General features: G+C 42.1%; 1 pseudogene; it reads left to right on the plus strand.

Moving 5' to 3' along the window:
• Positions 1-22024, plus strand: part of LOC126413270 (myrosinase 1-like) — a 277606-nt pseudogene that overhangs the window by 145448 nt on the left and 110134 nt on the right.

Raw genomic sequence — 22024 nt, forward strand, 5'->3', positions numbered from 1 at the left:
AAAAATACCAATAGTATCAATCAAAGCTCTGATCTCTCCATGAGACTTGTTCTCCAACATATTCTTCATAGCCTTGGGATTTTCTTTCTTCTGCTCTTACCCAACCATCAAACAGACTTCCAATAATTCCTCCACTTTTTCTTTATTAACAGGAATGGAGTGTTCCTCTTTCTTTTGTAACTGACCCTTTGGTTACTTCTAGTATTTTTTGTTTCCTTCAATACTCCTCATTCTATCCTCCTATTCCTTTCACTTGCTTCTCTGAACGGCAGCACTGAATCATTTCATCATTTCTATGAACACTCATTCTTTCTTCTTGTAAAGGTTCTAAAGTATATATTCGTGCATAAGCCCTACTTTCCTCTGACTCCAGATAATTTGACTCATTCAGATAGTTAGCATTATTCGCTCTATTTCATTTCGCTTCTTCAGTTATTCATCTGTACATATTTCCTGTAAATATTAAATATTTTTGGGCCCCTGATTATCTTTCACCACAGTTCATCCCTTTAATGACATGGAGAACAGTTTTCCACTTTGTTTTCTTTGTTACTACGATGGTAAGTGCTTCAGTAATAACCTCTACGTCGTCCTCTACCTCCCACACCACGTCCTGTACTCGTCTAAACTAATCTCATTCCAAAATTATTAACCTGTCTTCCGTCTCAGGATCTCGCTTTTCCTTGATAATAACAGTTTTCTTCCCTGCTATCCCATGTATCCTCTTCGTTTAATCAACTCAAAAACTGATCAGAATCAGCATTCATTACACTCATGTGCATTTGTCCTTCGCTGGGTAACCTCCAATTGACTGAGTATCATTAAATCTTCCTCACACATAGATGGGTCAATGTAATAAACAATCATACACTTACCCGAAGAAATAGAAATTCTGAAATTAGCTGCAATCATGCACTGATATGAGTTCAGTGGCGCCAAGTGGAAAATGTGCTGGATAGGGACTCAAACCCGAATTTCCCTCTTTACGCAGGCAGTCTACTTAACCTCTTCAACTGTCCAGACTTGATCTCTTTCCCACCCAAACTCCCAATTAGTCGCACATTACTTCTGTAGCGCCCCTGTCCACCATACTCATTGTTCGCAGTCTCACGCTGATTCCCTCAAGAGTTTGGAAGAGAGAGTGCATCTACACAGAAATGACTTTAAGGCTACCGGGCATATATATTTCTAAAGATGTGGTGCCTGTTCTTTTGGAATTGTCTGTCTGTGTTTTGTCTATACTCTGGGAATAATTGGAACCATATTCCCTGCTCCCTTTGTCGATCTTTTGACCAACATTTAGCTTTAAATCTCTTAATCGTTTCTTTTCTAATGTTCTCCCCCACTGCGAATTACTCTCCTGCCTCGCAACGCCAAAACCTTGTTGTTGGTTCACCCATTTGCCTTCCCTAACTGGCTTCCACATACGTTTTTGCAACTGGTATTTTTCTAATAGCTTCTATCCTTTGTTACGTACATATGATCTATATGTCTGTACACTATCTGTCTGACTTACTTGTTAGTTTCCTTACTTTTGTTCCATTTTAATATCTAAGACAAATTAATGTAAACATTAAAGTCTGCCTCTTCGCTCTATGCACCAATCAGTGCGTTCCCTGAAACACCTTATTTGCTAACTCTATAGGCGACAGAGCGCAGCTAGGCTCATTAGCCACAACACTGTGCAACACACTTCCATCGAAAACAAATCAGTTTTTTTTTTCACTGAACTAAGCACAATCGTTACATGTTCTCCTACATACCTACCACTGCTAGTACGCCTGGAAGAAAGGATATAGTGCGGAAATGGATCCGCCGCAGCGTAGGGGGTTCTTTCAACACTGAGAATGTCTTCTTTCGAGCAACTGTCGCTTCAACGACGCTCCCCACTCCCAGACTTTGACCAGCTGCCAACAGCAGTGAACTGAAGACTGAGAGGCTATGCGGTTTCGATGATTACCAAATCGAGTCAAGTTTGGCAGTATGACCCTACTATATGGCATTGCAGCCACTTTGGCTTGGATGGATGCACTGATTCAGGTGGGAAGAGTGTTGTAAAGTCGTTGTATGCTTTCCTGAGGCAAGATGGCCCACAACTGTCATATCTGGTACCCGACATCCCGAATGCTGTCAGTGGGATGGTGTTGACATGTGGGCTGGTCCTACACACGTTCTATTGGGGAGAGATCTGGAGATCTTGTTGTCCACGAGAGTACCTCAGCACCATGCAGAAAGTTAACAAAGCCACGTGCCATGAGTGGACGGGCTCTGTCCTGTTGAAATATTTAACCATGGCAGCGCCGCGTCAGAGATATCACATGAGTACACACGGTATCCATGACGTAGTGTTCTGTCATCAGAGGTCCCTCAGTCACTACCACTCATGATCTCAGTAGTAGGGCACTGTGTGTACGATCCAACCTTCTGGGACCGTATTACAGATGAGTTTTCATCTACTATGCTCAGGCAAGAGTGCTTGTTATATTTCGCTGATGTCAGCATCAGCACTCCCTTATCTCTGAGGTCATCCCAGGAATTACTACATCCTGCCACATATCAAGATCAAGAACCTCCCCAACCCACTGCCCCTCTGCAATTTTTGCATAAAGCACTACCCCCCCCCCCCCCCCCGCCTCCTCTGCATTCGTGGAAGCGAAACTAGACCGCAGTTCGCATGAGTGTCATATTTTGCTGACGTCAGCAGCGACACCCACACACCCCGCAATTCTGCAAACTTTGCGTGGACTACTCCCTGTCCCGGACCCTGCCCTCACCCTGCATCCTACAAACCATGCACCACATGCCACGTGCTATGTGCTCACCCCATGCCACGCGCTCAAACTTAGGCGAGCTGCCATTCACTCGAGCTATGTTTGCATTACTGACTTCCAGAAATTCGTTTAAGGACTGCCTCACAAGACTTTGCATTAGTGACTTCGATTTGAAGCTTGCCATGGAATATTAGAAATAGCAGAGTGCATATTTCTCCATAAATAATTAAAAACCAACATTTCCTTGGCTATACCGTGAGTAAGTGGTTCTCACCGTTACGAACAGATGGCTCTACAGTAAGAAACATTACTGATCGTGAGTTATAAATTAGTTATTTCCCACAGCAAAGATGTTGGAATATTCTAAAATGACTGGAAATAATAGACAGTCTAAAAGTCCAATGTTTACCCTGAGCTTCAAGTTAATACGTGAATAAATGCTGCCGGACTCAAATTAATCAATGAGATGTCAAAAAATTGCAATTAAAAGATGCAAAATAGTTGTTATTAATTATTTTCTGCATCTAACATGTCGGACACTAATGTAACTAATTAGACACGCCCTCAAATAAAATACGATGTGTACATTGCCACTTGTGGTTAATACATGGTTAAAAACTGTAAGTTTAAATTAATTAAAATGATATCACATATGTCTGCAAGATGAAAGAAGGGGTGACTTAATTCCCACATATACACATATTCGTCAAATTAATACCCCCAAAAGTCTTAAACGTGTGTTCCGATGGTAGATTTCAACTCCGAATAACAGTTTACATTTTAGAAGTTAGACCCAATAATTTGATGTCGTAAAACGTCCCTGACCACGCTTGTAACTGCAGAAAGATACTTGTTAGCTAAGCAGGCAAATAGCCAGACAGGATGTAACAAATTAGGCTTACTATAACACTAACACAACCTAGTGTTACTCTCTGGGAGGATTTTTAGTTTTGACCGCGTGTTTCTCTAATGGATAATGGATATCGGACAGTAATTTCGAATGTAATACAATTAAAAGAAAAACTATACCAGGCTTTACTTTAGGGATAGTGAAAGTATAAAAGTTTATACAGTGTACCAATAAACGATCACCAGCCTAATTAGGCATATTAATTTGAAACATTATGTTTAAGAAAAGTGAATATAAGCTGTCGTAGTGATTTTCATTAAGATTCCCTTTGAATAGCGCACTGGACACACACGATCACAGGACGATCTAAATTGTGGGTTGCAGTAGTTACCATTAATGCACAAACCAGTAATCATAGAAAGAAAGAATGTATCTCTCTCATGGAAATTTCAGTGACTAAGTAATAACAGTTACCATTACTATCCATTTTTGGTTCAGTACTGAGAAATTACTGCAGGAAACCCTGAATTAAAGTAGGGCGTGAAAAATTTCTGTCTTAACTGACATATAAATACCACAAATAAAATTTAAATAATACTACAATTACATTGTTTACATTCCCATTTATGGAAAAGCATCAGATTTCTTTAGTAGCGATAATATTTCAAATATCTTTCTAATATGAAAAGAATATGGTGGGGACCCATAAAGTGATACTGTCTCAATAGGCAACTCTATGATTATTTCAGAAGCATGGTTCAATTCAACCAAAATTAATGTTTATCCCCACTTGGAATAATTTATGTTTTCATCCTTTAAAGCAAATTACTCAACACTGAGATCGATTAACATAAAAAAATAATAGTTCATCATAGCAATCAAGGCTAAATTACGTTTCAAATAAGTTTATATGTGTGCCTGTTTCATCATCTGTGAAGCAGGTATTTTAGACACTAACATTTACACACTCTGGCACTGAATTTTTGTACATTTAATACACAGAATCAAATCACTAGTTTGTTAGAACAGGGTACTCAGTTTTCTACACACTTTGGAGGGGATCCTGCATTGGTTCAAGATTAGGATAAAGTTAAGGTTCAAAACACAAGTTTATAGCACTTGTATTATTATTGAAAACACTCACAAAAATTAACTGGTCCATGCTATAATACATATCTGTGTTCCTGAACTTGGTGGAGCAGTGGCGAAGTAGTGTTGGCAAGCGACGTGGCGGCTAACTGTACTCACAGCTCTTGATATTGAATGCTCTTTACAATTTCTGCTTGGCGACGGATTGTTGTCGTATTAGAGCCATTCTTTATTGCCAAGAACACCATGCAACAGCCAAATCCACATCCGACCCAAATTTCCATGCAGAACGGCTTCCAAATGCCTCCCTTGGCACCCTCGATGTGTACCGTGCAACGGCTAGCCACTGACTGCGCACCGTTCCCACCAAGAGGCCGCCCAGTTCGACCACCAAAACCACCGTTTACATCGCGCCATGCCACTTCCGTAGCGGAGGGACTTCCCTACATCTTTTAGCTCTCACAATACAAGTTCCCTACGCATGAACCAGCTTCCAATATACAAATTTTACTTTATGAACACACATATATTATAAAATTTCATTATTTTTAAACATCATTTAGCTTTTACAATATTTATATTACAAACTTTAACTTTCCTGTCACAAATCAGTGACCTTAAGTAACAAAGAACAAACACTTCATAAGTACAGATACATAGTTACATAGAATAAATCTATCCTTGATTGATATTGGTGTTATATTACCTACAAGCACCCTCAAAATATATATTCCAGCATTAAAAAAAGTTCACAACCTTCTTTCTAGGAGGGACAAAGATAAAGCATCGTGTTATTCACTAGAAACATTATAAACGATGTTATTCATTGCCAGTTATTGCTGCTATTATAAATGACGTAGATCTACCGAAAGCCATGCAAATAATAGCAGTGTCCACTAAGAAGACTCCCTAAAAGATTTAGAGACAGTGTTTGTCCCACATGATTGCTCACAATATTCCGAAGAGAATGTCAGAGTCGATATCTGAGAAAAAAAACTTAGCATGACATATTGCTAAACATCTCACACTTTACAAGCACAAGTTAAACATTTCCACGTCCAAAATGTCAGTATAATTGTTTAAAATACATGTTTATCGTTAATACAAGCTAAATAGCTACGAAAATTCGAATTCGTAAGCCTTGTAGACACAAAGAGCCATCATAATGCGCCTAACACTCGACTTTAAATGACTATCCCCCAATTGCTGTAAATGTTAAACAAACCTCATAACACGTGTTAAAGTCATGCTATTCCCCATAACGTATCTTTGTATAGACGTAGATGTGGAAGTCGTTGTGTACCAAAAAAATTGGTGGATCACAACCGGAAATGACGTTAGAGATTCTACCAGCCCATGATACTTCCCCAGCTGGAATATACTCTCAATATCAAGCCTCCAACCACATCATCCATTTTAGGAGTTATATAAAGCTAAAATTTGACGGAATATCGTGCAGCGACGGACAGACTGCGTAGTAGACGGTTTGTGGAGGACAAAGCTTCCCCTGCCCCTGTCAGGGCACCCTACTACAGCCGTATGCAGGTGGAATATACAGCTGTGGTTAAGGGACTATGCGTACGCCGGTAGACAAACTGTAGAGGGGATTTAGATCCATTGTTAGCATAACTGAAGGAGTTACACCATACAAGTATAGGGTACACATTACGGGATTGTGTGTTCGAACACAATGAGTGGAACCTGCTATGTCTGGTAGTAAGTTTTCATCTGCCATCCGGTTCCTATGTGCTGTAAATGATATGACTGCAGAAGGAAGGTGGAGCTGCAGCGGTGTGAGTGACCAACAACAAGCCGATACTGCTGACGTAGTGTTCTCAAACCATGTCACTCTATGCATAGTGCATCAAAAAGTTCATATATATATATATAGCACTTTAGCGAACGTACCAGCTAATTTAACAATAATAGCATATACTACTGGCGATGTAAATATTGTTTGCTAATGCGGATTCCCAAATAAGGTCTCTACATCATAGTCTGAGTATTTCTGTATGTTATTCAGATACTTAGTATAACACTTTTTTATATATAAATCACGTCAAAAAGTTCATGGATGAGCTTAAAAATTACGTATCTGAACTTGCTTACAAAAAATATAGTTATTGTGCTGTACAACAAATACATATTAATTTGTGGACCGTTGAGTTTAACATGTTGCAGAGTCAATAAACACACCATTTGGGGATACTGTTTTAATTACGTTGAATGAATTCTCTAATTGAAGATGCTACATGCTCCCAACATGGACACATGGGACAATGGAGAATCCACATTTAACAGAGGTAGTAATGTGTCCACATAGATGGAAAATTGTACCTATCTCGTCCTAGAAGCAAATTATAAGCAGAAGAGTACCTTCAAGCACACACTGTTCAGATGACCCTGTACTGTTCAGAATATCTGCCTCAAGTTAAATATTTAACACACTGTTTGCTGCAATATATCGTTTGACATATAGTATCCACGGTCATTGCGCTTTACTTGATTCAGAAACGCACTTTTGGAGTACCACAAAGCATGTGCGTCCTGCGTGCCGTATTTAGGCCACAATGGTCCCGGCGTGATTTCAACTGAGGCATCGGTTCTGGAGAGGAACTTGGACGTATTTCAGTTCTGTGCAGGTCTGCCTCCTACACCGCCTCCTACATCGGTATGTATTGTAGATCTGCAACTGCCGTGAACTGGAATCACAGTGCACACTGTTGCACCAAGTGCAGCTCCAGTGAAATCGGAGATCTGACGATTCAGCACTGCAAAACCATGCCTGTGCGATCTGCTGGTGCAACTTGAGAGACAGGTCGAGTCCGCAAAGCTCTTCATGGTATCAGCGGAGTTGCGAACATGAGAAGCGACGATTTGGCACCGTACCTGTTGAGACCTGCTGGTGCAACTTGAGAACAGGCGTTTCTTCCACATAGCAGCAACAGCTGTCCTGCATGAACACCAGGAAGCGAGTTCACCTTTCAGACACTGTGTGTACATCAGTTTACTTACTGAATGATGTGGATTTAACAGTACACAGAGAGGCTCGCAATGGGACCTGGGTGCCGGCAGCAGTCGACCGCTGGAGCTGTGATCGTCGTATTGACGATGTCTCCAAAATTGTTTCTCCCATTCTTCCAGAGAAGCGCAGATGACGTATGTTCAACACTTCCCTAAAACCTGTAAATGAGGAGGTGGAAAATAGGAATTGAATAATTAAATAATAAGATCTGTTTACAAAAAAAGTATTTATTGTTTGACATGTAAGTAATACTGCCCGTATCACTAAAAAGATTGTCCATGATCTCCAGTAACAACCACAAAGCAAAGTGTTCGTCGGTTGGTCTCTTCTTCCTCCCTAATAGCTAAGGGAAGTTTAACACATTGGAGGAAGACATGTTAAAACTTTCCGCTACCACAGAAACCTCCTTTTACACTCCAGAGATCAAATACGGCGGTACTTCTGATCACGTCCTCTTCCGCAAGGTCCCACTAAACTTGCTTGTATTTGCAGTGAAATTGTAAACTCCTAGCTCAGTTGCACTATCGTGTGTGTGCTTGTGTCAGGTTCTGGCAGGGCTGTCAGGCGTAGGGCGTCATGCATCATGCGTCAGGCGTTAGGCGTCAGACATCACACGTCATGCGGTGAACGTCATGCGTTCGACGCCACGTGTCAGGTGTCAAGCATCAGGCAAGCATCACACCCGTTCAAACATATGTTCTATTTAAGGAAGACAGTAAGGCAGCACCTCATCCTGGCATGCTAGTACAACGCATTATAACCAATGGTGCGACAACAAAGGCGAAAGCGGGTAGAGCAGGAAGTATTCTCATACAGTGTATTCTTTGGACTTTACAACATGTTAAACTCCGCAGTTCACATATTAGTATGTACCTGTTGCAGATCACAAGAAATTTCTTTCTTTTGTCACCAAGTTCACGTACGCAGTACATAACCCTATTCAAGAACGCAATGATATACCCAGGGAGAATCTCTTAAAACTTGCATCGCAGATATTGCGTAAATGGAAAGTACTACTGATGTACGGTTTTCACAGAACGGACTGGTAATCAGGGGATCATGTTGTTACCAAATAAAAAGCGTATAATAACACTTAGAAAGTGTACTGTTTGTGCAGACATACACCTTTTTAACAATTTTAATAAACATTTTTGGAACAGAGATCAAAAAATTAATTTTTTTTTTCCTTTTAAAATTCAGTCTTGATCGTACAAGAACATAGGTGACCGTTTTCGGTCATATCACATGACCATCATCAGACCTGTAATTCAATTTAGAAAGTAACAGAAACCTTACTAGATTGACAAGCCTTATTGTATTTTGTCCTTATAAGCATTTTGCCATATTTTATTGTCAATCTAGTAAGATTTCTATTACTTTCTAAATTAAATTACGGGTCTAATGATGGTCATGTGATATGACCGAAACCGGTCACCTATGTTCTTGTAGCATACGTGGTCCGATCAAGACTGAATTTTAAAAAAGAAAAAAAAATTACAAAAAGAAAAAATACACCTTTTAAATGGAACAATGCCTATTGACATTAACAAACGAAAAGTAGAGTAAATTAGAATCTCAGTGGCGTTCGTTGCAGATTTCTAATGTGAGGCGCTTACAAGATATCCTATTTTGAAAAGTTCGCACCCCGACAATTGTAGAATACCTGTAGTAGCCCACATTAAAGAACAACACGACTGCATGCACTGCTTATGTGGATTCTGACGAGTAACAAGACAACTGACCATCACAGGTAGTGTTCAAAATGACCACCTTCAGCGCCAATACACGCTTCGAATCGACTATGAAACCCGTCTGCTGTTCACGTGCTAGCATTTCAGTTGGGATGTCCGAGCAGGCTGCAGTAATACGTCGTTGCATATCATCGGGTGTAGTTGGTATGTCCTTGTAGACAGGGTCTTTCAGCTTTCCACCCTGAAAAAAGTCTACAGGTGTCAAATCCGGAGAACGGGGTGGTGGGGAGGGGGAGTGGGGGGGGGGGGGGGGGGACCAGGTTCTCTGCGCCCAGTTCCACGATCTGGAAACAAATCGTGAAGACACGATGCTGCAGTGTTTCGTGCGCTATGGGATGGACAGCCATCCTGTTGGTGCCAAAGGAGAAGACCGTTTTCTAGCATCTGTGGAAGGTGGTCTGTTAGAAGGCTGTGATGCTCGTTTGCTTTCGGTGTTCCCTCTATGGAATACGGCCTATGAGTCGATGGTTCACCATCGCATACCACACGTTTACACTCCTTGGATGCTGTCGTTCCACCTGACGAAGCCAACGAGGATTACCAACAGATCGATAATGCATGTTTGGCGGTTTACCTGGCAAAGATTGATAAATGTGGCTTCCTCAATAAACAAGACACATGATACATCTGAAGTAACCTGTCTTAATGTTCATGTACAGAAGCTAACACGATTCTCATAATCGTTTCCATGCACCTTTTGATAGAGAGTGATATGATAGGGATGGAACCTATGACGATGGAGTGCGCGTGGGACTCACGCCACTTCCTTGTGCACAAACTTCCTCTTGCGATTGCGTGGGAGCTAACGTGCAAATCAACTGCAACAGCAGCAAGAACATTAGTGTCCCTCTCTTCTGTTGTCACTTGTTGCCTTCTGTTACGTTGTCTGAGTGTTAAAATACAACTTTCACGTAAGTGGCTGAAGAGTTTGATGGTTTGCTGCGTACCCCATACAAGAACCAACTGAATTCTTCCTACGCTCTCCATAAACCATGAGCATGTCAGCTTTTTTTGCATTGCTGAATCAAATCGTCCACTCACGAACTACTGCTAGGACTGTCACACACTAACTGACTAGCAACTTGCAGTCCACTCAAGCGACACGGAAGAGAACTGTAAGCAAAAATAACAACTTAGTATTTAGGAAATACCCAGGATGAATGACACAAACAATAGCCGGCGTGGAAACTTTTCAAAATACGATATCTCTTAACCGACTCGTACTGAAATCCTCCAAAGACACCACTGCCATTCTGATTTACCCTACTTTTAGTTTTTTAATGTCAATAGGCATTATCCCATTTGAAAAGTGTATGTTTGCAAAAAATACACTATCTAAGTATTATTACAATCTGTTTATTGGCTAACAATACGAGCGCCTGACCACCAATCCGTTCTGTGAAAACTGCACATCAATATCACTTTCCATTTCCACATATTTGCGGTGCAAGTTTAAGGTGATTCACCCTATATATAACTATTAAAAAGTGCTATATGGAGTGTCTGAATCATATACAGCAACGTATAGATACTATTTGCAAATCCGCATTAGTAAGCAGTATTTGCATCGCTACATAACAATAATAGCATATACTTGTTACGTAAGCTCTTAGGTTTGCTGAAGTGTGTGATGTGTTATACACAGAGTGACATGGTTTGAGAGCACTATGTCAGCAATATCGGTTTCCCGTTGATCCCTAACACCTTCCTGCTGCAGTCAAATCATTTACAGCACGTGAGATTGGGACGACAGATGACAATTTTCGTGTCTCCTACACTGTCAGTTCTGTTAGCACTTGGTCGCAGTCCCCTGTGCTGTTTGTTTCTCCACTATACCGTCTGTGGTACGGTCTGTTCGTCACTGCTTGGTACTCTGTCGCACAAATCGCGATATTTACCATCAAACTTTTTTTTGCTGATTATGATAGACGCCATTAATTTATACACAGCGCACGTGGGATTCACATACCATTTTACCTCACAAAACTACACCATAAATCCACATTTACGAAGCCAGTCTGCTTCGGTATCCATCTTAAGTTTTTCTATGTGGAGTGTGGTGTTGAGTTGGAGGTGACATTTCATATATACAGCGACATCTAGGGTTATACTATACGATAAGACAGTTGGGATTGAGTATTTAACTTGTGTGACCTTCAATTTTAGTGTAATCCTTACGTAATACATACGTATTTCAAATCACAAGCCGAGGAGCGGGAACCAGTATAAGTAACCAACCTATTGATTTTATAAAGCGACCAGACACGTGATTGACCATGATATCACCTGGTTGGATATCTCTACAGAATGGATCACGTGTTTGTTCCTTGTGCAAGGCTGATTATTACCTGATGACTTGCGTCTTTCTTTCCAGCTACTCTGTTATGTAATATGATTACGTCACTTCGGCAATAATTGGTAATGCCTCGCCGCTACTGCTGCTTAATCACGTTATTTTCAGTTCATTATGAAGTCGGTACCTTCGTTTCAGCAATCCGACCCCGCCACGCAGTGACTCTGCAATGCTGAGGTGCCACACCATATAATGTTTAGAGCAATTTTGTATCAGCCTTGTTTGTTGCAAGACCTAAAATGGACTACGTGGTCGAGGGCTTGATATTAAGCGCATATTCCAGCTGGGACAGTCTCAGGGGTTGCAGAATCTCTGCCTTTTCCGCTTGTCATCCACAAATTTTTCTGTAGAACACGACGACTTCCACATCTACGTCTATATAACTATGCGTTATGGAGATATCATCACTTTAACAAATTTTGGGGCATTTGTTTACCATTTATAGCAATGGAAGATATCACACAAAGTCTTGGGTTAGGCGTTAGGCGCATCATGATGATTCTTTGTGTCTGCAAGGCGTACGAATTCGAATTTTCGTAGCGATTTAGCTTATAATAACGATAAACATGTATTTTAAAGAATTATTCGGCAATATTTAATTCGTGCATGCAAAGTGTGAGACTTCGCGCCTCTCACTGTTACCGTCTTTGGTCGCGTGTTTGCAAGCTGCACACGTTATTCTGTTCTGTATGTAATATTTTAGTAATAAAAAAACATCTTATTCTTTCCTTTCTTTCCTAATAACACAATTGCGTTGCGCGCCTGTCTGTAGTGGTGTAGTTGGTCACTGGTTTTTATTTACGGGAGCCATACTTTGCGGAAATGCCAATACACAGATGGAATACTCATTTTACGTATTTAACAACATGACCAACGTCGTTGACGTATATTTTAGAATATTGTGAGCAATAAGATTGGTCAAATACCGTCTATAAAGATTTTAGGGAAACTTCTTACTAAAAACTGCAATTATTTATATGGCTTACGATGGGTTTGTGTCATACGTAATTATAGTAAGAATTGGCAATGAATGACTTTGTTTATAACGCTTCCAGTGAATATCACGACGCTTTGTCTTTCCTCCTCCTAAAATGGTACTTGAGAATTCTAACTGCAGGAGTATGTACTTTGAGGGTGTCTTGTACGTAGGCCTAATTAGTTAAATTCAGCCAGTCTATTTGCATGCTTAGGTAGCGCGTATTTTTTCCGCTGTTACAAGTGTTTTCAGGGTAGTTTTACATCAATTTGTTAGGCCTACCTTGTAAAATGTTGGGACATATACTTAAGACGTTTGGAAGCAGTAATCTGACGAAAATATGTATATAAAGAAATTAATTCTTTGGATTGCAGAAGTTTTTTTGCAATATTGTGACATCAAACACCGTTTTTTCATGTATTAACCTCTACTAAAAATGTAAACTCGCACTTTTTCGCGCAGAGGACGTATTTTTTTACACATTATATAGTTTTTGCAACGTCTTAAATGGAGAAAATAATTAATTTACAACCCTGTAGCGTTTTCTAATTGTAGTTTTGTGACATCTTATTAACTGATTGAGTCTTGTAGCGTTTCACCTTGCATTAACCTCAAAATATTGCACTTTTTGCCTGCCGACTATTTTGCAGGTATTTTAGAATATTGCTACATCTTAGCTGTGGAAAACAATTAGTTTATGACTCACGATCAGATGTGTTTTATACTGTAGAGCCATCTGTTGGTAACGGTGAGAATGGTACAAATAAGGAAATGTTGGATTTTAATTATTTATAACGAAATATGCTATGTGCTCGTTCCAAAATCCCATGGCGATGATATGCAGCTTCAAATGAAAGTTACCAATGTGAGGACTGGTGAGCCAGTCCTTTAACGAACTTTTGGAAGTCAATAACGCAAGCAAGGGTAAAGAGCGGAATCGCGGAGTGCGAAGTACAGCAGCGTGGATCGTAGAGGGCGGAGCATGGAGGTGGTGGATGAGGGTGCTTCATGCAAAATTTGCAGAACTGCAGCGGTGCTACGTGGCTTGTTGTCGTATTTCCTGGAATAATCTTGAAGATAATAAAGTGCTGATGCTGACGTCGGCGAAATATGACAAGCACACTGCCTGAGCACTGCAATTGAAAACTCATCTGTAATACGACCCAAAAGGTCGTTTGAAGGGTGGCTCGTGCGCTACTTCTGATCTCAACCCATACCTGCCAAACCCCTCCCCCCCCCTCCACCGTGACCCCAGGAGTAAAACCACTGCGCAAAACACTAAGAGAATGGGACCTCTTACCTGACCCCCACTATACTCTCCGACGATTATTATAGGGGGAGTACAGAACTGCGATTCGTCGCCGGACGCCTTTCACCAGCAGTCCATACTTGCCGGTCGTGGCTCTGCTGCAAGCATAGCCAGCTGTGCTGCGGTGTCTGCGCCAGGATGTGCGTGGGAGGGTAACTCCTTAGTCCCGCCGGTAGTCCCCGACCAATGATGCGGAATTACGCAGAATGTTGTAGGGCTGTGTTCTCAGATAGCAGGCACTGATATGAACGGGTTAGAATGTTCGTGGTGCACAATACAGCGACAAAACCGTGGAAACGACTGTGTCTGCCTTCACGTCCCCACGCAGTCCAGTAACGGGCTGCTGTCACATCCGAATAATCCACAAGACTGGATGTTGCACAACTCGTCTGGCTGGCCGAATAGAGAACCACAATGAGGCCCCTTTCAAACCGTCAAGTGCTGTTAACGCTATCTCACACCAGTGCACGACACCTCATGTGTTTTTCACATGATCGCTCAAAATCTGAAACTGTTGATCCCCCTTTGAGCCGTGCTCTCTCCCAACTAAGCGTTTTCGTGAACTTCCCTGTCTATCGGTGTTTGGTTTCCCGCCCCTGTCGCGGTTACTTCGCGGTTCTTCTTCCTTCTACGTGTGGCAGCAATGATGTGTATCGATATTTGCGCCGTGTACAAAAATGGCTCAAATGGCTCTGAGCACTATGGGACTCAACTGCTGTGGTCTTAAGTCCCCTAAAACTTAGAACTACTTAAACCTAACTAACCTAAGGACATCACACACATCCATGCCCGAGGCAGGATTCGAACTTGCGTCCGTAGCAGTCGCACGTTTCCGGACTGCGCCGTGTACCATTTTTGGTTTGGTGCATATACACTCCTGGAAATGGAAAAAAGAACACATTGACACCGGTGTGTCAGACCCACCATACTTGCTCCGGACACTGCGAGAGGGCTGTACAAGCAATGATCACACGCACGGCACAGCGGACACACCAGGAACCGCGGTGTTGGCCGTCGAATGGCGCTAGCTGCGCAGCATTTGTGCACCGCCGCCATCAGTGTCAGCCAGTTTGCCGTGGCATACGGAGCTCCATCGCAGTCTTTAACACTGGTAGCATGCCGCGACAGCGTGGACGTGAACCGTATGTGCAGTTGACGGACTTTGAGCGAGGGCGTATAGTGGGCATGCGGGAGGCCGGGTGGACGTACCGCCGAATTGCTCAACACGTGGGGCGTGAGGTCTCCACAGTACATCGATGTTGTCGCCAGTGGTCGGCGGAAGGTGCACGTGCCCGTCGACCTGGGACCGGACCGCAGCGACGCACGGATGCACGCCAAGACCGTAGGATCCTACGCAGTGCCGTAGGGGACCGCACCGCCACTTCCCAGCAAATTAGGGACACTGTTGCTCCTGGGGTATCGGCGAGGACCATTCGCAACCGTCTCCATGAAGCTGGGCTACGGTCCCGCACACCGTTAGGCCGTCTTCCGCTCACGCCCCAACATCGTGCAGCCCGCCTCCAGTGGTGTCGCGACAGGCGTGAATGGAGGGACGAATGGAGACGTGTCGTCTTCAGCGATGAGAGTCGCTTCTGCCTTGGTGCCTAGAACGGTCGTATGCGTGTTTGGCGCCGTGCAGGTGAGCGCCACAATCAGGACTGCATACGACCGAGGGACACAGGGCCAACACCCGGCACCATGGTGTGGGGAGCGATCTCCTACACTGGCCGTACACCTATGGTGATCGTCGAGGGGACACTGAATAGTGCACGGTACATCCAAACCGTCATCGAACCCATCGTTCTACCATTCCTAGAACGGCAAGGGAACTTGCTGTTCCAACAGGACAATGCACGTCCGCATGTATCCCGTGCCACCCAACGTGCTCTAGAAGGTGTAAGTCAACTACCCTGGCCAGCAAGATCTCCGGATCTGTCCCCCATTGAGCATGTTTGGGACTGGATGAAGCGTCGTCTCACGCGGTCTGCACGTCCAGCACGAACGCTGGTCCAACTGAGGTGCCAGGTGGAAATGGCATGGCAAGCCGTTCCACAGGACTACATCCAACATCTCTACGATCGTCTCCATGGGAGAATAGCAGCCTGCATTGCTGCGAAAGGTGGATATACACTGTACTAGTGCCGACATTGTGCATGCTCTGTTGCCTGTGTCTATGTGCCTGTGGTTCTGTCAGTGTGATCATGTGATGTATCTGACCCCAGGAATGTGTCAATACAGTTTCCCCTTCCTGGGACAATGAATTCACGGTGTTCTTATTTCAATTTCCAGGAGTGTAGTTTCCGGCAAGGGAGTCTGGAGGGAGTCGATCGGTTTTTGCGGACGAGGGAAGTTATCGCCGCGTGGTGCAGTCGGCTGTGGCTGCTGGCAGCCCCTGTGCAGTGTCGGAGCGTGTGTGGAGCTGTCCGATCGCTACGAGCTTCGTGGTTCGCCGACCCAGGACGTCACAGTTGAGCAGTGGTTTGAACTACCCAAGTCACCTTCATTCATGTTGTGGTGGTTCGCTTCGGTGGTTTGCTGTTGGGGAGGTTTTCTGGTGAGCAACACCGAGTGGTTCTACTGCTGAGATTTAGCCGCCATGCGGCGCAATTAACTGTTCAGTCGACTACGATTTGAGTGCACCAGTGGAATTTTCTGCCTGGTGGCTGTTAGTGTTCCGGTTACCTGCCCTGGCCACTAATGTAATTTCAGGCAACGTCCTTTCCTCACCTGTTGTCACTGTCCAACATGGTGTGTAATTTTGACAGCTAATACATACTCCATTGTGGATTATCACGTTTGTAACATTGCCGGTTCGAGTTGTCATGTACTGCTTGATGGGAAACAAGTCGCCGTGTCGGTCGGTCCGTGGCTGTCCCCTGGTTGGGTTCCAACGGATCAAATATATGTAGTTGGGCTCACCAGCTGTCTCACCTAAGTGAACGAGGGCAGACTGACCTCCCTGGAGGCCTTCTGAGTGCCACCGGTTTTTAATTATCTGTTGTCAGCTATTTTAAATTTTAGGCTTATGGTTATTTGTTTTTTTTTCTTAAAATTTTGCAAAATTAATTTCTAAATTTCTCTTTCAAGCTTAAACACTGCGGCCTTCTGCCTTTAAAGATTATGGTAATATATTTTAAAATTTTGAAATTTAATTGTGGCCCTCAGCCATTTGTGTTGCACCTTGCTTATGTTGCTTTTTTCGGGGTTTAAAATTATTTCATTGCTATCTTAATTGAATTTTGATTTTTTTAAGCTTTCTTGTAGGCCTTCTGCCTTTAAAGGTCCATGGTAACATATTCTAAAGTTTTGGAATTTAATTTGGCCCTCAGCCATTTGTATTCCACTTAGTGTATGTTGTTTTTTTTAATTAATTTATTGCTATCTTAATTGGATTTTATCTTGTTAAGATTTCTTGTTAGAGGCCTTCAGCCGTGAAAGAGTTGCATTCGATAAAGATTCGGCTATGTGCCGCTTTGGTTGTAAAGGTTATTAAATGACAATAAATGACAATTAGAAGCAGAGACTGACCTCAACCCTTGGCCCATTCCACAATCCTATTACCTGTTCTGCCCAGCGGGTTTAGCGGGTGTGTCACCCTTATCTAGCCTACCATACCTGACAACGTCACTTATCGAGCGAAACTAGCGCGTTCTGGTTGTCATTGTCTTTATCACAGAGAATTGCACCTCTAGTCAGTTATACATGACGGTGATGTGTCTATGTACTTATTCACACTGACATCAGAGTACGTCTACTGAATACTCATTTGTTTTTTGTAAGCAGTGTAGAATCACCTTAGCGGGTGCGCGTCATATTATGGGTGCCAGAAAGACCATTCCCTCAGCACATGATGAAACAAACAAAACATGCAGATTAGTACTTTACATTAACAATCAACTCATACATATCCTAATTCTCAGATAAATTATTGTTAAAAGTAGACTATTAATCTTTTCTCCTTTAAGCTTTCAATTTTAAACTACCACATTTACTCGGATTACGAAAAAGGTGGTGCAATGCTCAAGAAACACATTTTTTATGCATTTCGTTCCACCATAACATATGTGTTTTTCAATTTTCAAATTTTTCAGTTTCCAAAAAAAGGGAGAAGCGGCGGTCCTCAGGACGGGGACTGGCGAATACTGCTGAAGCGACAGTGATGTGCCAGTAACATTTACCTTCTTTGTCGGGAAGAACCTGGTCCTTTTCTGACAGAAAGTAAATTTCACTGCATTATTGTTATTTTCAAAGCACGTGAAAAGCTTTAAAAATTCTTTATCCATCTTACATGAATTGAAATATTAAAAATGGATATCCCGCATTAAAATACAGGAAATTTTACTTACAAAAGGACTTGTTATTCAGTAAACTACTCGCGATTCTGAAGCGCCTCTTCAGTTTTACCATACCTGGTGAAGTGTATTTGGAAACTGTGGCAAGTGGATTACTTAAGTATATTTGATTTGAAAACGCAGACAAGTGGTATAGGCGAGGCTCAGTGAAGATCATTCCAGAAGTGGGTGATCTGGCTGCAGGTAAAAACCAAGTGACTCAGCATCACGTGTTAAACTTATCAGTAACTTACCTCTCTACTGGTCTTGAAGACGGACCTCGTAATGACACTGCATTTGTTTCGATAAATATCGGTTAAGGTTCCCCTTTCATGTCTTTGTTATCTGATAAGAGAACGGATATTACGCTTACAGTACTGAGATTAAAGACGTATATATACTAGCAGTTCCATGTGTTTTCCGCAGCCTGTGAAAATGATGTTACCAGCATTTTTTGCAGCCCTGTTAGCTGTTAGCCTTGCGCAAACAGCTGTCAACCAGTTCCCTGATGGTTTCCTCCTGGGAGCTGCCACCTCTGCCTATCAGATAGAAGGCGCCTGGAACGAGAGTGGTGAGTAAACTGCACTTACCATCACCAAAGTAGTTTATGTGAACACGCTAATTACACTCGAGAGAAGGAACCGCGTCATCGTCTTAGGCCAGCAAATTACTCAGTACATAAAGCAAAACGAGAAAAGAATTTCGCTAGAGTGTTGAGTAGCAGATAGTACAATTCCAGCTCATTTGCCACAGACAAATGTTGCGTAGCCAGTGGTAGAACTGTACTCCACAGAATGGTATTACTGTTTGTTTTCTAACGCTTAGTAATGAAGAAAATATTTTCTCATGAAAATGTGAAGACGTAGTAAGTACACTGCACCTATAAAACACTGACCCACTGTGTACTTTGTTTTAAAGAATATGAGTTAACAGAAGGAAAGGAACTTCAGATTGGAATTTATTAGGTTTATTGAATTGGTTTGAAATAATTAAAACAGTACGAAGAGCAATGCAAATAAAAATGCAAAGCATTCAATGATGAACTTCTGCTTGGAACTACTTGTCACGAAAAAATGAACAAAATTCTTCCAAAACGTTTATCACTGATTTCCTATTTTATCAACGATATTTAACGCTTAAGTAAAAAGGGAATTTTTTTGTATTACAGTTCGTCTACCTTTGGCCCAATTACCTAGATTTGGCAAGACATGAACATAGCGTTAATTGGTAACAAAGAAATAGAGAACGTTGATTCTAAATATACAGCTAACAAATGTCTGGATGCGTTTAACAGATTTTAAAATCAATCTTTATAACGATAAGCATCACAATACCAAAACATTCTCAAGTTAACAAACAAAAAAGGAAAACAAGGAGGTAGCTTGGCTGTAACATAGATTTCGAGTATGAGGCAGAAAACAGTCAGAGGATACGTCAGCGCACTTCAAGAAGCCCTGATGTGAGATATTCAGTGTGTACAGCTAATCTTATATCGTCACATTGACTGCACTGTAAGTTTAATGTTTGTCTTGCAAGTGGAACTAAAAGTAACATACACACTCAATGTTCAGCAAACAAACAGAATACCTTGAACGACTAGAGATAGGACGTTCATATTTATAGGAAATGTACATTAGTATGTTCTGAAAAAATGATTAACATTCGAATCAAGTTGGGCAGCGGGTTCAAGTTCAACATTGATATCGTTGCGCAACACCACCTATCAGTAAAGTAAGTCCTCGGCTCTCGTTGTCGCTATAAAGCGAAGGTAATGGATCAGTTTGATTTGAGTAGACGTGCTGGATGCCTCGCAGACGTATGCGCGAATCGTACCGTCAAGTCATTGAGTTTGAAACAGGGCGCATTATTGGCATGAGAGAATGAGCTGCATCCACCTGGAAAGTTGCTCTACTCGTGTGGGAAGAAGTATTTCGACAGTGCAACGAGTGTGTGCAGATTGGTTCACGGAAGGCCGCAAAACACGACGAGATAGGTCACGTCGCACCATCCAGACCACCTCCCGAAAAGATTGACACCTCGTACGAAAAAAAATGGCTATGAGCACTATGGAACTTAACATCTGAGGTCATCAGTCCCCTAGACTTAGAACTACATAAACCTAACTAACCTAAGGACATCACACACATCGATGCCCGAGGCAGGATTCGAACCTGCGACAGTGGCAGCAACGTGGTTGCGGACTGAAGCGCCCAGAACCGCTCGAACACAACGGCCGGCGCACGCCTCGTAATAAATGGCATTGCAGGACAGAGCTGCGTCCTCCTCGGCTCTAGTGTAACAGTCAAACAGTTTAACACATTGTATACTACCAGGGACGAAAGTCCGTCGCTTTTTATTGCGGCATGGGTTACGTGCTCATGTCCACTTCTCCGACTGCCTTTGGCGGATGTGCAGAAACATGCTAGACAGCAATGCTGTATGGAACGACGTCACTAGGGACAGGAACGGCATCAGACAGCGTTTTGGGGCGAATTCAGGATCTCCTTGTTTGAAAATGATTGCAGCATTTTGGTTTGCCACAGACATGGGGAGTGGCATCAGAGTGCCTGCTTAAGGCCTTATGAAGTGGGGTGCTATCGGGTGCAACCGAAACTTACAGTTGGTGAGTGTCCAGGAAGCTGCGACAAGCGTGGCCTACGTGAATGGCACTGATGAAGAGTACTGGAGATGCTCGAACATGAAATGTAATGCGGAAGCTTTTAAAATCGGAATTGATCATAATTTATCCTATCTTCTGTGTGACGCAATCACAAAACGTTTTTATAACTGGATCTTCAGAAATTACAATGGAAAATATAAAAAAGAAATTATCAGCACAGAATTTAAAAACTGTACCTCTTCTTCTTGACAAAGCATGCTTTAAAATAAAATATGGTCGATACTCGTGGATCAGCAAGTGGTACCTGTAGTTTATGTAAGATACGTTACCATACTAATTAAAAGTTGAGGGTTATGCACATGTATAGGTTACATAGCTTCTCTCTGCGGTCATAGGGCTACAATGCGCGTCATCTGCATATAACTTAGAAACGTTAAAACAGTTTTTTTTTTGTAGATACAATTCTGCACAACAGTGTCACTGTTAACATATGAAAGATCTGCGAAATAGTATTTGATTTAATCCATATTTTGTAGCTATGAAAGCGACCATATGCAACACAGGAAGCATGAATAATAGCGCTTTCAGTCACAATTTTGCTTTATTGAATTTCACCGTGGATTTCGGAGCGTGTGGGTCCATAGTCAGGTGTAAATCGTCTTGATATGTTATTTTCTTGTGCTCTTGAGTGAGGTGATGTGAAATGTACATTCCTGTTATGAGAAGGTTAGACGTAAGGTTTTGTATTTCGCGAATGAAATGACGATAACAGTGACAAACTTACCGGACAAGCAGCTAAGAACATTTTTAACATTTTAATGCCAGCATAGATTGGTTTATCCTTTCTGTAAAGACGCATCACGTTACATTAAGGATAAAACAATGTTTGCTGGCATTAAATCGTTAAAAATGTTGTTCCTTGATTTTTCGGTAAGTTTATTATTGCTTT

This window comes from Schistocerca serialis, chromosome 7, assembly GCF_023864345.2.
Source record: "Schistocerca serialis cubense isolate TAMUIC-IGC-003099 chromosome 7, iqSchSeri2.2, whole genome shotgun sequence".
In the NCBI taxonomy this organism is placed as follows: domain Eukaryota; kingdom Metazoa; phylum Arthropoda; class Insecta; order Orthoptera; family Acrididae; genus Schistocerca; species Schistocerca serialis.